At 38.4% G+C, this 14,092-nt stretch overlaps 1 protein-coding gene across 1 annotated transcript in view; it reads right to left on the bottom strand.

Annotated features, from left to right (window-relative positions):
- Positions 1-14,092, bottom strand: part of Cnbd1 (cyclic nucleotide binding domain containing 1) — a 362,101-nt gene that overhangs the window by 228,095 nt on the left and 119,914 nt on the right. The gene's annotated exons all lie outside the window — the stretch shown is intronic.

Below are 14,092 nucleotides of genomic sequence, written 5' to 3' on the forward strand. Positions count from 1 at the left end.
CAACTTTCTGAACAGAACATCAATAGTGTAGTCACTAAGATCAACATTTAATAAACAGGACCTCATGAAGTTGAAAAGCTTCTGTAGAGCAAAAGACACTATCAATCAGACAAAATGGAAGCCTACAGAATAGGAAAGGATTTTCAGCAACTTAACATCAGATTGAGGACTAATATACATTATATATAAAGAACTAAAGAAACTAGATATCAAAAACAGATAATCTAATTTACAAGTGGGGTACACGTCTAATCAGAAAATTCTTAGTAGAAGAAATGTAAATGTTTGATAATATCTAAGGAAATGTACAATATCCTTAGCCATCATAGAAATGCAAATTGAAACTACTTTGAAATTCCACCTTACACATGTCAGAATGGCTAAGATCAATAACAAAATGATAGCTCATGCTGGCAAGGATATGGAGCAAGGGGAACATTCATTCACTGCTGGTCAAAGTGGAAACTTTTGTATCCACTATGTAAATCAGTGTGGCAATTCCTCAGGAAGCTTGGAACCAATCTACCTTAAGATCGAGCTATATCATTTTGGAGGCATATACCCACTGGACATTGTGTCTTACCACAAAGATACTTGCTCGAACATGTTCATAGTAGCTTTATTCATAATAGTTAGAAACTGGAAATAACTTAGAAGTCCCTCAATAGCAGAATGGATTTTAAAAATGTGATATATTTACATAGCTATTAAAAATGATATCGTGAAATTTGCTGGCAAATGGATGGAACTAGAAAAGGTCATCCTAAGTAAAGTAACCCAGATCCAGAAAGACAGCTCTGGTATATAGTCAGTTATAAGTGGATATTAGCTGTTAAGTAAATGATATCCAAGCTATAATCCATAGATCCAGAGTGGTTAAGTAAAGAAGAGGAGTCTAGTGGGAAGCATACATGGATCTCTCTATGAGGGGGAAATAGAATAGATTTTAACAGTGGACTGGGAGTTGGTAAGCAGGTGAGTGGGAGGGATCATTGTAGGGAGTAGATGGGATGGAAGGAGAGACAGCTAGAATTGGGGAGGTACTTGAGGGCTGGTGTGGAAATCTAGTGCAGTAGAAACTTCCTGGAATCTAATAAGGACTCCTAGGATGAGATACAGAGAATATTAACTAGCCATCTCTTGTAGCCAGGCAAGGCTTCCAGTGGTGATATTGTGTTGCATTCAATTGAGTTGTTGGCCAAGGGTGTTCTGTAGAAATTCCCAAATAATCCAGCCTTATGCTAAGAGAAAAGGTTGTTCTCCACAAACTGACAGTGGAGTCCCTTTGCCTAGGACAACATCCATACAACTCATTAAACATGGAAAAGGTGAGCTGGTACCTACATGGAGCTTCTCCCCTATATTATTGTTTCTTTAGTGTGGGAAGGTATTCTGCAAGCTACTGAAAGAAAAAGTAGACACCAACCAGCCACAAAACCTTTGACCTGCAATCTGTCTTGCCTGCAAAATATGCTAGGGCAATGGCAGCACAGAACTTATGAAAGTAACCAAGCAATGTCTGATTTGATTAAGACCTACACCACGAGAAGGAACCTATACATGACACTGCTTGGGTAACCAAGTACCAGAGACTAGATAGCCCAGAGTTGTAAGGTAAAACCAAAACAACTGGTCAAAAATTAAAAATCAAAACAAACAGTAAATGAGTAAGCAACTAAAATGATTCCTAATGTTATTCTGTTTTAGTCATAGATCAGTCAGTGCCTTATCCAGTCATCTGCAGAGAGGCTTCTTCTGGCAGCAGATGGAAACAGCTGCAGAAACCCACAGCCAGACATTATACAGAGAGAGTCTAATGCAAGTTATCCATCAAATTTCTCTTCTCAGAGGTAAGAGAATCCCACACTTAGAAAGATTGTAAGAGTCAGAGTGGATGGAGAACCCCAGGAGAACATAGGTTCTGAATCAACTAAGCAAGGCACTTAGAGTTCACAGAGACTGAAGCAGCAAGCACAGGGCAGACATGGGTCTACACCAGGTCTCCTGCATATATATTATAGCTATTAACTTAGAATTTTTATGGGACTCCTGGGTTGGAGAACTAGTGGCTTTCAACTCTATTGCTTGCTCTTGGGCCTCCTTTCCTCCTATTGGGTTGCATGTCCAACTTTGATATGTAAGTTTTTGCTTCAATTTATATTTTATTTTGTCATGTGTGCTTGTCATCTCTTAGGAGCCTGTTCCTTTCTAATGAGAGACAGAAAGGGAGCATATCTGGAAGGGATGGGATGTGGAAAGTAACTGAGAGGAGTGGAAAGAGAGGAAACTACAGTCAGGATACAGTGTATGAGAAAAGAATATGTTTTCAACAACAAAACAAACAGGAGAGAAGCTGAATGGAAGGTACAAAGGGCATGGGTCTCAGACAACATCTTAAATCTTGAACCATCTTTTATGTGTTAGAATAATAATTCCTAATTTGTTTTTTCTAAAGAACCTTCAAGAGTTTTACTATATATAAAACAAAAATTCTGCTTTCTTCTATTCTGCAATATATTGCCAAGTTTTACTCTATCTTTGAAGGTAGACACAGACTTCTCTTATAATCTAAATCTCTGGGGTATCTAGTTTGGTACTTCATATCTACTGGGTATTCAAAACTATGTAGAATGAATTTTGAGAACTGCCTCACTAATCCATTTCTCTGCTTCCAATGCATCTTTAAGAGTTATTTGAAGATTATTTTTAATCTAAGAAGGTTTGAATTCACTGACACTTGCAGGAAAGATTCCAAAATTTAATTCAAATTAAGAAAACATACTGTATGCCTTGGGAACAATGCTTCAACCAAGAGATAGTTTATAAAGGTACGAATACTATGAAACTTTCACTCTATTTTTCTTCATTCATTCTTCTATTTAAGGTAATTTAAACAGAATTTTTGTTCAGTGCAACTGAAACATCCAAATGCAGATGATAATTAATGCCTTTGTATAGAATATGATTTACATTTCCTTAGAAATAATTTCCAAAACAAATGCCAGGAGAATAATAGCAATTTGTTTTATGAACTAACATTAATTCAATAATTTGCATTTTTAGTAAATATCCCATAATTTAACAAATTCCTTCACATTTCATAAAAGCGTCATTTGTAAATGCACAATGTTATGGTCTTTAACAGCAAACAGGTTTATAATATTTACAACAGATAGTATTTCAGAAGATCATCATTAAAGTATCTATAACCTCACTTCAGTATCATCTCCATTTTATTTCACTATAATTTATCCTTTGAGCTCAGCTCTTTTTGCTCACATGCTTTCTCTTTTTCTACTCATAACTTATTTGCACTCTGCTAATAAAATAAGAAGTTGGGAAGAATATCACCCATCAAACAACCAGAAAATACTGAATAGTCTTCAGAAGTATAACATTGTTTGTATGTATCAGAACCCTAAGGTTGCAGAGACATCTGAGAAAAGTCTGGTACCTTCTGTTTCTAAGAAAAAGGAGTACAGGCTGAAGGGAGCATGGGGAGATCTACGGAAAAATAACTTGGCCATTCTAAACTCTTCCCCTCTGATCTTACTAAGACCTTGGGAGAGAAACTGAATGGTGGACAGAATGATGAAGTACTCCCTTGCTGATATACCTAGAAAAGGAAGGAAGAGCCACTGGGGTAAATGCAGGAATCCATGCCTGGATCCTTCTGGCCAGTCTCTACCATGAAACAAAAATTAATTCCCTCAAGGAATGGCAAGAAACAGTATAGTTTCCCTGAGGCAGGAGGCTATGTGACCTCACAGGCCACTGAACACAAAGCAAAAAGATAAAACCTTCCACCGCAAGCAGGAGATGTATCACACACACACACACACACACACACACACACACACACACACACACACACAAAATGAATCAAGTAACAGCATCTTCTGATGGGGAAGTATAAGAACATGGGACAACAATGTCACTCAGAGACAAACAGGGAATGTTTCAAGCTGAGAGGGTAATAAGAACATCAATAAAACAAGCAGCTTAGCCTTTGTCCTAATCTCAACACAATACTAGAGGGATTTGAAAACTGTATTATACTGAAAGTACTACAGGAAAAACAAACCAAAACTCATCTCCTGGTGATATTGGCTTAGTGTCAATAGATTGAGCAAATAAGAAATGAGCCCTATGTCCAGACATAATCCTAACATCTGCTAGTATGTTTAATGCCAATTTATTAAATATTACAAAGCACAAAGAATCAAAGAAAATCAGCAGAAAAACCAGAGCCCTATTTGACCCAGACTATTAATATCATGATGACAGCAAGAGAAAGCATGATAGCAGGTGAAAACAATGCCACTGATCAAATCCACACAGCAATCAGGAACTGCAGAAGAATGCCGAACGGTCAGATATGGCGTCGGAACTTTTAAGGGGGAAGAAGAGGGGATGACACAGAAAAATTACTTGAAATGACAATGACCAGAAAGTCATTAAAATAAAACAACAACATACAAATTTGAAAAGCTTAGGAATAGTCAGGCAACCTCAGTATTGATAAAAATAAAATATATAACCATTGTACTCACACTGAAGGAAATGCTAAGAGTCAGCTAAGCATTTAGGCTGTTGCATGAGAATTACTGTCTGCTTTTAGGCAAGTTTATCCTAAGAATTAAAAGCAAAAAGCCAAGCAGAAATGTGAAAAGTATGTAGTTTGGCCAGTAAATGTGGATGTCTAAAGTTGCAAGTTAAAGATATGGGACACCCAATCCCTCTCTTTCTTGCCAATTGGACTCCTGGAGCTCCATCTGGGGCCTGGCTGTGGATCTCTGCATCCACTTCCATCAGTTATTGGATAAGAGTTCTAGCACGACAGTTAGGGTGTTTGGCCATCCAATCACCAAACTAGGTCAGTTCAGTCTTTCTCTTGACCATTGCCAGTAGTCTACAGTGGAGGTATCATTGTGGATTTCTGGCGGCCTCTCTAGCAATTTGCTTCTTCCTGTTCTCATGTGGTCCTCATTTATCATGGTCTGTTATTCCTTGTTCTCCCTTTCTGTTCTTGATCCAGCTGTGATCTCCTGCTCCTCTAAGCTGTCTTTCCCCTGAACCTTTCCCTTCATTACCCCCACTCACGTCCAGGTTGATGGAGCAAGAATTATTGAGACCAAGATTGGAAAAAGCACAGGGACAAATAGCCAAACTAATGGAAACACATGAATTATGAACCAAAAACTGTGGAGACCCCAACTGGATCAGGCCTTCTGGATAAGTGAGACAATTGATTAGCTTGAACTGTTTGGGAGACACCCAGGCAGTGGGACCCAGACCTGTCCTTAGTGCATGAGCTGGCTGTTTGGAACCTTGGGCTTATGTGGGGACACTTTGCTCAGCCTGGAAGGAGGGGACTGGACCTGCCTGTTCTGAATCTACCAGGTTGAGCTAAATCCCCAGGGGTGTCTTTGGCCTGGAGGAATGGGAATGGGGGGGAGGGGCTGAGAAGAGGGGGCAGGAGGGGAGAGGACAGGGGAACCCATGGTTGATATGTAAAATTAAAACACAAATATCCATATAAAAATAAAATTTGAAATAAAAAAAAGATATGGGACACCTTAGGAATCAGCATATCACAGGCCCATTCTATCCTTCAAATATTTAAATTTTTTACCAATATAAATGTTATTGAAAATGAATTATACACATTCATTGAAAGCACATTTTAATTGTCTTCTTATACGCAAATCATTTGTAAATTAGCCAAAACATTTGTCAGAATTTGATAAATCTGATGTCATATATTTATCAGCACTTTACACCGCTTTCTGAGTAACCTACGGAACCATGTCCTGTTTATGTTGATGGTAAAAAGCACAAATGCAACTTAAAAAGCAACTAAATAGTGAAAGAACAGATGATTATTTATCTACAACTCAAAATGCTTAACGTATCTTCAAGGTCTGATATTCTAGAGTTCCAACTCAGCATGTTTGGGGGTAGCAATTATGTCTAAGAAATAAACATCAGTTGCTAAATATTTTAAGTTTCATCTATTTTTTTTGTGAGCAGTTATCTGTATTCCTTATTGGAGAAGAACATGAAAATGAAAGGATATTCTTAGGTATCCTCAGGAAAAAATATTAATTGTTTTATGAGGCATGAAAAACGTACACCTAACAATCATATATATATGGAGTTCAACTGAAATTTGAACAGTCAAATTAAAAAAGAACAAAAAGTGATAAATTAATTATGGTATGAAACTAGGTCTTTGTTAATTAATTTTCATTCAGGAAAGTTGGAAAGTTAAACGAGTACTACAAACTCTTTAAAACATACAGGTAACAAGCTGGAAAAGGGCAGAAAAAAAGACAGTATCATATTTTTGACCAAATGCAACCTGCTGTTATTTTAAAACATACATTTGCTTCTGTAGCAAGTCTTTCTTTATACCACCAGCCAGTTCCCAAATAACAATATGGAGACTTATTATGAAAGCTCAGCCTTAGCTTAGGCTTGTTCCTAACTAGCTCTTATAACTGAAATTAACCCATTTCTATTAATCTACATTCTGCCATGTGGCTTGGTTACCTCATTTCCATACTACCCATCCTGCTCCATCCTCCTCTGGCTGGTGACTCCACCTTTCTTCCCAGAGTTCTCTCTCTGCCCAGAAGTCCTGTCTATACTCCCTGTCTGCCTATTGGCCATTCAGCTTTTTATTACAACAATCAAAGTAATACATCTTCACACAGTGTACAAATATCCCACAGTAAATTTTTTCAAATAGTAAGATTACCAGAACACTGTATTTCATAAAACATCTTTAAAAGTCAAAAGATAGTGCTATACCTCTGTGTAAAAAATGCTTTCTAACAAGTTCAGGAACTCAAACAGCAAAGTACAAAGAAGATTATAGGAATAAGTAACCCTGTAACTCAATCCCCCCTCACACATACATACAGGGCTGGGAAGAGAATATGGGCATGCATGTGCAGTAATGTGCATATGTATATCACAGGGCACCCTTGGGTATGAGTTCTCACCCTCACTTTTCTCCTTGATTGAGGGAGGGACTTTTGTTGTTTGACACAGTGTACATCAGGTTAGTTGGCAATTGAGCTATCAAGGATTCTCCTATCATTGTTTCCCATTTTTCTGTAGGAGCTGGGATTATAGACAAGTCAGCTATTAACATGGGTTCTGGAAATTTGAATGTAAGTCCTTACCCTTGCCTGCAAAGTGCTTTACCTGCTGGGCTATCTCACCAGTCTCAAGGGTCCATATATTTTTATTTGATTTGACTACTTTTTTAATTAATTAAACATTAAAATATTTATATAGTACCTGACAAATCACAAACATTGTCCCTAAGGTAAGTAAAATCATAGAAAACAAAATTAAGTCCACTTGGTTCCCCTTCCTTTTTAAAATCATATTTATTAATTAATTTTTCCCAGCCCAATCACTGTTTTTCCTCCCTCCTTCCTCTCCTCCTAGTCCCTCCCCAACTCCTTCTCTGTTCTCCTCAGAAAAGTATAGGCCTCCTATGTTTATTAGCCAGCCGCAGTGTATCAAGTTGCAGTAAGACCAGATACCTCCTCTACTATTAAGGCTGGATGAAACAACCCAGTAAGAGGGAAGGGTCCCAAAGGCAGATAACAGAGTCAGAGACAACACTGCTCCAACTGTTAAGAGTTCCACAAGACCAACCTACACACAATAGTAACGTATATGCAGAGGGCCTATTTCAGTCCTATGCAAGCTCCCTGGTTGTTGGTTCGGTATCTGTGAACCCCAATGAGCCCAGTTTAGTTGATTCTGTGGGTTTTCTTATAGTGTCCTTGGCTGCTCTGATTCCCTTAGTCGTTCCTCCCTCTCTTCCACAGGATTCCCCAAGATCTGCCTAATTTTTGACTATGGGTCTCTGCATCTGTTTCCATCAGTCAATGGGTAAAGCCACTCTGACGACAATTGGGCTAGACAACAATCTATGAGTATAACAGAATATCATTAGAAACCATTTCATTGACTTTCTTTTTCTTTTCTTTTCTTTTTTTTTTTCTTTTGCCAGTCATGTTTAGTTCTATCCTAGGTCTCTGAGCTGTCCAGCCCCTAGGTCCTGGCCCTCCAGGCACTATCAGGGATGGGTCTCTCATGGTATGGGTCTCAAGATGGACCAGGCATTGGTTGACCACTTCCATAATTTATGTACCATCTTTGCCAGCATATCATATAGGAAGGGCCAATTGTAGGTCAGAGGCTTTGTGACTGGGTTGATACCCCAATACTTCTACTGGAAGTCTTGCTTGATCACAGAAAATGGCTGGTTTAAACTCTGTATCTCCCATTGCTCAGAGTGTTCACTAGGGTCACCCTCATAGATTTTAGGGAGTTTCCATTGGACTAGGCTTCTGACTCATCCAAGAGATGCCCCTGATTCCAGGTGTCTGTCCCAGTACTTCCTTCCTAGTCCTCCCCCAACTCCATGCCTCTTATTCCATGTCCACCTACCTCTGCATTCTGACCTCTCAGTCATCTGCCTATGATGTCTCTTCTGTTTCCCCTTCATAGTGAGATTCATGTGTGCTCCCCTACCCCCACCCTCAGCCGTCTGTGTCACTTAAGCTTCTTTGGGTCTCTGGATTTATAGAATGTTTATGCTTTACTTTACAGCTAACATCCACATATTTGTGAGTACATACTATGTTTGTTTTCTGAGTCTGAGTTACCTCACTCAGGGTGATCTTTTCTAGTTCCATCCATTTTCCAGAAAATTTCATGATGTCATTTTTTTAACTGATGAACAAGATTCCATTGTATAAATGTACCATATTTTCTTTATCCATTCTTTGTTTGATGGACATCTAGGTTTATTGGTGAAATTATTAAGGCCACTCCACATAGTTAAAAGGGAGGTTTATTTTGTGGGCTAACTTACAAATGAAGGGGTAGGTTGCAGGGTCTGGCAAAGGTATAGCACAGTCCAGTGGTGTTCTCTGGAGAACTCTGCTTGGTCTACCTCCAGTGTGCAGGGTCCTGGAACCAAGAGAGAGAGACTCTTCCCGATCCTTGGTCTTCCGCTTCCTCCTCTGCACCGCCTTGTGGGCGTGACCATTACCAAAGCCTCAATGGGGGTTGGAACTTCCAGGCCAATGCTGGGATGGCTATCCACTACATCTCCCCCTTTTGTCTAAATAAGAAAGTTCTAACCTAATACAAGGCTATATACAAAGAGATGGTTATCAAATATTGTCCAGGAGTAATGAGGGATAATGACCTAGAAAAGTTGGAATTACAATAAGTGCAAACAATATCAAGCAAAAAACACATAGTAAAATCCAGGGAAGTCTAGAGCATGGGTAGGTGGCGTGTTACAAAGATCATTCCAAAAGGTGTCCTATCCTAAAGAACCTGAGTCTAATACTTAATATATCCTATCTAAGATATTATATATGTATATATACTAAGTTGTAACTATAACTGCTAATCTTCAACCTCATCAAAGACCTGAGAAGGAATATAATAATACCTGAGAAATGGGAGAAGGATGCAAGCAACTTTCGGGAGTCTTGCAAGAGTAGACAGAGACAGCTAGCAGCCTGGACAGTCACCTAATGTTTCTCAGCATCGTTGGTGCATTCAAATTGGCTACAGGCCTAGAGTATCTGACAGACCATTTTCAGAAGCAGGAATTCTAAAAGACCATCTTACCATGTCTTGGCAAAGTATAGTGGTCGCTTTCCTTGTGTCCTGCTTGTCCAGAAAGGACAGCAATTGTACTGTCAGCAGTTGAGGCAAGGGCAGTTCTTTGCCCAGTAGGCCATTTTGTGCCAAGAAGACAAACTTCCAAATGGAAATGTCTTAGAAGCCCAACATTCTCTCAGGATCAAATTGGTGCTGCCAGGAGCAATTATGTCTCACGTCAACAGAATTCTAAGTTATTTAAATGCCATGTTCTCTAGGTCCATGAAGTGTTTGAAGATTACCTGTCCATCTGACCTATGTATTTATAAATCTGGATAACCTAACTAACATAATTATAGAGACGACAAGCATAGGTGACAATAACTATGTAAGTCTTATCTACCTAAACAACCTAAGGACTAAGCTTCCTATAAATAAGGCAAACAGTCTGTAAGCAAATGCACAGTAAAAGGACAATGACTTTAAATTGTGACAATACACAAAATATCTTTAACAGAGGTAGGAATGTATAGTGCAATATGCAATATGATAATAATCCTAAATATGTATCAGTATACAGAATATCTTAAACAGAAGTAGAACATACATACAGTATGATAGATATAAATTCACATTTGTATCAATATACAAATATTTCACATAAGACTAAAAATATGTGTACAATATAACAAACATAGTTCTGTATTTGTATCAATATATAAATTATCTTAAATAGGAATGTAAAAAGGTTATATTTGTATCAACATATAAGAATTCATAACAGTGCAAAGGCTGCTATATTACTAAATTTGTTTACTAATGTATATGATAGTCTACCATAATATCTTATACCTATACATTCCATTTCTTCTTTTCCCTTTTTTTTTTTTGAGACATATTTTCTTTCCTTATGGAGAGTACTGAGTTTAACAGTTTCTTCTACCCCCAACCCTAGAACCATTATCCATAACCCTGAGAAATATGAAACCTTAGGGAGAAGGGGCGTCATTTTCTTAGAATTGCTTCCTGCTGTTTAGGGAGCGATGGTATCTCTGTTGGGTATTGTGAGAAAGCTCAGATAGTTAAATCTCAGACTAACTGTAGATTCTGCAGCAACTCTCAGAGTAATGGGTAAGATTGTCTGAAATCTTGGCAAGAAGTGTAGTATGATGATGATTACCTTTGCATCATTCTGGATTGGGTAGAGTTGTTGTTGTTGGGGCCCCATCTGCCTTCTGGAGACTTCAGAGATTGCTATTGGAAAAAACTTATTTTTTATCAGAATGGAAGGTTTGGATTTAAAGATGTCATGACATGTAAGAAAGGATTCCAAGAAATCAAGAGTAAGCATGGAGAGAATTAGAATCTTGAAGATAATGGTCCCTTATAATTGGTTTCCGCCCAATGTATTGCCAAGAGTTTCCACCTAAAACCTGAGAAAAAAGATTCTAAGACGGAGCTAAAAACAGCTTCCTAGTTGTCTCAAGTTAGCGGCAGCCTGCCAGTTTGAGCTACTATGGCGGGTTCTTGGCGTGTGCGTCTGACCTGCCGTGTGGCGGGAATGAGGAATCTACAAGCAGCACTTTACTCTGCTGCATGGTGGATTTAGCCTTTGCCAGTTTAAAAAAAAAGATTTCTGGGCTATGCACTGCTTTGATAGAACTGCTTCTGATAGATGATGGTACACATGGCTCCAGACCCAGAGCTGGTGGTAAACTGTACCACCGCCATGTTGGGAAGCTGAGGTGGGCGGAGCCAGCAGCCACAGCAGCATTTCAGTCTTACAAAGATGGATATTACACAGAGAATCTGGTTTGTCTTGTTTTTGGGATTTTTAACAGCTGAAAAAGATTTGATCATAAAAGCTGTTGAGTTAAACAAATGTGTAAATTTTAAAGGTACCTTGACTTCAAAATTTGGATATAAGGATATGTTACTTTGGTAAAGAGTCTCTGCTTTTGTTTCCACAGAAAGCCAGAGGCTATGGATTTGTTCCAGATTAAGATACATCAGGTTTGATCAGCCAAGACCACCTGAAAGGTCTCTGATGACACCATAGCCCAGATGATCCAACATCCAGAATGGTTTCAAGGCAACTGGCTCAGAGGTTTACCCTCACAGACTACTCCATAATCCTAAAATTTTCTTTGTGTCCCCATAAGATACAGTGCCCCCCTTCAGCAGGAAGTAGTAAGAGAAACTACGCCCACATTCCCAAAATTATCAAGCTGGCTTTGGAGATGGAATTGGCTCACTCCTTCTCTAAACCCAGGCATATTGACAAAAGAAAAGGTTGAGAGATTCTTGTGTCCCAAATCAGAAGAACCCTCTGGTGTGGGACAGAGAAAAACCAACATTTTTATTTAAAACTGTTTGATTATTTATGCAATCTCTTTCTAAAGATAAAAAGGGGATATGATATAGATATGATAGGATGAAGGGTAGATTAAGGAACTTCTAAAGAACAATAACTTTTTAAAAATGTTTTACATTGGTATAGTTTTTAGTCTATTGATACAAACTTAAAGTTAATTTTGTTATATTGTGTATATTTTTCTACTCGTGTTTAATGTATTATGTTTATATAGCTCATTTTAAATTGTAATGGATAATTAAAAATAGATTAATAATTAGTCATCTATGATAATCATACTTGTAGCCATGTTAGGTAAGTCTTCTAGGTATACATAGACATATTTCAGATAGATAGGTAATCTTCAAATACTTTAAATACCTACAGAATATGGCATTTAAAATACTTTTAAAATTTAGACTTTCTGGACAGTGAGACATGTCTGCTCCTAACAGCACCGATTTACTTTAGAGAGGAGGATGGGCATTGAAGACTCTTCATATGGAGTTTATCTTCACCTTGGCAAAAATAGCCATTTGGGCAAGAAACTGTTCTTGTCTGGACTGCTCCATCAACTGGACATTCAGGACCCATAGAAAGGTGACCACTAAACTTTGCTTGACAAAATGGTCCTTCAGGTTCCTGTTTTGCAGAGGAAACTGCCAGACATTCTACAGGACACTGAGAGAAGTGACTGAGAGACTCTAGCCCTGTGGGCTGAAGACAAATGCCCCAACTTTACAAAGAAACATTAGGTGACTGTCCAGGCTGCCAGCTGTCACTGTCTACCCTGCAAGACTCCAGAAAGTTGCTTGCATCCTTCTCCCGGTTCTCAGGTAATATTATATCCTTCTGAGGTCTTTGATGTGGTTGAAGACTAGATAGTTATAATTTTGCTTAGTTATGATAAAAGATAAGTTAGATATAAAACCTTAGACTCACCAATATAAGATAGGATATCTTCTTTAATGATGTAACTATAATTCTTGGTTGACAATTGTTTTGTTATATGTAATTTTACTATGTAAAAGTTAAAACCTTCCTTTAAAAAAAAAAAAAAAAGAAAAGGGGAAGTGCTGTGGATATCGCTCTGTAAAAATAAAATGCTGTTTGGCCAGTGGCCAGGCAGGAAGTATAGGCGGGACAAGAGAGAAGAGAATTCTGGGAAGTAGAAGGCTGGGGAGAGACACTGCCAGCTGCCGCCATGAAAAGCAACATGTAAAGACACTGGTAAGTCACAAGCCATGTGGCAAAGTATAGACTAACAGAAATGGGTTAATTTAAGATAGAAGAAGTAGATAACAAGAAGCCTGCCACGGCCATACAGTTTGTAAACAATGTAAGTTTCTGTGTGCTTTCTTGGTTGGGTCTGAGCGACTGTGGGACTGGTGGGTAAGAGAGATTTGTCCGGACTGGGCCAGGCAGGAAAACTCCAACTACATAGGTTATCTCTAGTTTCTGGCTATTATGAATAAGGCTGCTATAAACATAGTTGAGCAAGCGTCCTTGTGGTATGGTGTAATATCCTTTGGGTGTATACCGAGGAGTGGTATACCTGGGTCTTAAGGTATGTCTATCCCCAATTTTCTGAGAAAACACCATATTGATTTCCAAGGTGGCTGTACAAGTTTGCACTCCCACCAGCAAAGGAGTGTTCCCCTTGCTCCACATCTTCACTAGCATGTGCCTTCAGTTGTGTTTTTTATCTTAGCCATTATAACAAGAACAAGATGGAATCTTAGAATTATTTTGATTTGCATTTCCATGATGGCTAAGGATGGTGAATATTTTTTTTAAATGTTTCTAGGCCATTTGAACTCTCGGTCAGATGTGGAATTGATGAAGATATTGTCCCATTTTGTAGGCTTCCATTTTGTCCTTTTGACAGTATCCTTTGCCTTACAGAAGATTTTAGTTTCATAAGGTCCCATTTCTTAATTGTTGATCCTAGTGTCTTTGAGATTAGTATTCTATTCAGGAAATTGTCTCCTGTGCCAAAGCATTCAAGGCTATCCCCTGCTTTCTGTCAGGTTCAGTGTATCTGGTATTATGTTGAGGTATTAATCTACTTGAACTTGAGTTTTGTGC

The sequence above is a fragment of the Onychomys torridus genome, chromosome 2 (genome assembly GCF_903995425.1).
Source record: "Onychomys torridus chromosome 2, mOncTor1.1, whole genome shotgun sequence".
Taxonomy (NCBI): Eukaryota; Metazoa; Chordata; class Mammalia; order Rodentia; family Cricetidae; genus Onychomys; species Onychomys torridus.